The sequence below is a fragment of the Triticum aestivum genome, chromosome 4A (assembly GCF_018294505.1).
Source record: "Triticum aestivum cultivar Chinese Spring chromosome 4A, IWGSC CS RefSeq v2.1, whole genome shotgun sequence".
NCBI classification, from domain to species: Eukaryota; Viridiplantae; Streptophyta; class Magnoliopsida; order Poales; family Poaceae; genus Triticum; species Triticum aestivum.
The window spans coordinates 24,602,820-24,605,236 of record NC_057803.1 but is presented as its reverse complement, the minus strand read 5'-3'; positions in this window follow the sequence as shown (position 1 = coordinate 24,605,236).

The window sequence follows — 2,417 nt, the reverse complement described above, 5'->3', positions numbered from 1 at the left end:
TTTGCAGGAATATCATTAACAGGAAGGTTACCCATGATCACATCTAACGAGTCCTCTGCCTGGGCTGCATTCATCAAATTGACCTTGGCGTGCTTGGGATTATGCTTGACCACAGCTGTACTTGCCGATCTGATAGGAGGAGGAGGAGGAAGACGCCTCTGGTTGGTACACTTGTTGGCATAGTGACCCTTCTGTTGGCACTTGTTGCACGTGACCTCTGAAAGCGGACGGTGATACGGAGCACTCGATCTTGGAGCTTGAGACGAAGTTTTGTTCTGAAAGCCTGGGTTGGGTGGGTGGGAAGAACCACTGCCACCTTTGCTCTTCTGCTGATACGGCTGACGGAACGGAGGAGGAGGAAGCCAAAACTTCTGCTGCTTGGCCACTTGAGTAGAGGAAGACAGAGTAACATCTCTGGCACGCTTCCTGGAAGCATCACACCTCAACTGAGCAGCCTCTTGCTTCAGTGCCATGTTGTAGAACTCATCGTATCTCAACGGCTCAAAGAGGACAAGAGCGAGCTGAATTTCCTCACGAAGACCACCCCTGAACTGATAGATCATGCTCTTCTCATCAGGAACATCCTGCTTGGCAAAACGGGCGAGCTTCTGGAACAATTTGTTGTAGTCGTAGACAGACAAAGACCCTTGCTTCAGATTGCGGAATTCCTGACGCTTACTCTCAACCACACTTTGAGGGATGTGATGAGCGCGGAAATCTTGACGGAAATCATCCCAAGTGATCAAACGTCCACCTCTGGAATCCTTGTACTGCTGGAACCACTCTGCAGCCTGATCTTTGAGCTGGAAAGAAGCGAACTTGACGAAATCTTCAGGCCTGACGTTGCTGCATTCAAAATGCTTGCCCAGATCCACTAGCCAATCGTCAGCATCGGTAGCCTCAACACAACCGCTGAACGTCTTTGGACCATTCGCAAGGAACTGGTTTAGTGTAGCAAAGTGGTGCTGATTGTTGCCTTGATTCCCTTGACTGCCTTGATTGCGCTCTTGGAGAATTTGCATGATCAACTGTGTGTTTGCATTAGTAGCGGCCATCACAGCTTGCCATGCTTTCGGAGGAAGCGGAGGTGGAGGCGGATCAGGATTCGGAGTCGTGCGCGTTGGAGGAGCCATCCTGAAGAGGTTGACCACCATTAGCACATTGATAGACAACAATATAGAAGCTGAATCCAACGGAATGAAAATTGCAACATATAGTCTTCACATCCGAACAAAATGAACGAATGCATTCCTCTTCAAATGGTCACATATCCATAAATTGAGAAGCCACGTAGAATTAAGGTAGAGAAACAATTCAACAAGGTACGGATCAAGAACGAATAATCGGTAAGAAATCCCAATCTCAAACCAATATCCGTGGAAGAAGAACTAGAGCTACTAGAATTCCCACCTATGAAACTCCCGAACCTTTCCGGTTATGCAATCAGGTGTTGGGGATACAGGGGAAGCATAATATCTCACCCAAACTAGCAAATCCTACATCCAGCTGTATCCATCCTTCAACACATAACCAAGAAAACTTCGGAAACCATCTACCTCAACCTTCGAAAAGCATCCGTTATACAAGTTATGGCGATACTCCTGAACTCCCGCCCCAGTACTGGGTGGCGTCGAGGTTATCTCACCAACAAACTGCATAAAAGAGATTTCCGATGTCGCGCACATATCTCAAGTATACCAGAATTGCAACGATAAAATTGTGACGACAACACCTCGGAGCTCAACTCCCCGGGACACTGCCACAACCCCTAAAGACAGGAGGCACCAAGAACAATGTTCTCGTCACAAAACCATCGGAACAAAACCAAGATACTCGCGTGATCCTAAAAAAAAATTTAGTGAAATTTGAGAAGAGAAGAGTCAAAACTCTACGCCAGGATGCCTTACCAGAGCGATGAGGAGGCTGGGAAGTAAAAAGAATTCCTAAGCTCTCCGATATATAATTCCTAAGGACTCAAAACATTTTTCTAGACACAACTCGGCTGCTAAAAACGATCAAGCAATGGGGGCTCCTAAGGTCGGGGAAGGCTCTGATTACCAACTTGTAACGCCCTCGATGCGGCTATAGCTCCCACGTGTCGTGGCACGACTTAGAGACATAACCGCATTGAAAGCAATGTCGCAAGTCAGGCAATCATTACAACATCCCATGTAATACATAATAAAAGGGGGAGATAACATAGTTGGCTTACACTCGCCACGTCACATCAGAGTACATAAATAACATCCATCAAACAAACACTCATGGCCCGACTACGGCGCCAAAATAGAAAAGAACCCAACATGCGACAAGGCCCTGAATCGATCCCCAACTAGGCACCACTACTGATCATCGGGAAAGGAAACATAATAACGCTGAGAGTCCTCGTCGAACTCCCACTTGAGCTCGTACTCGTC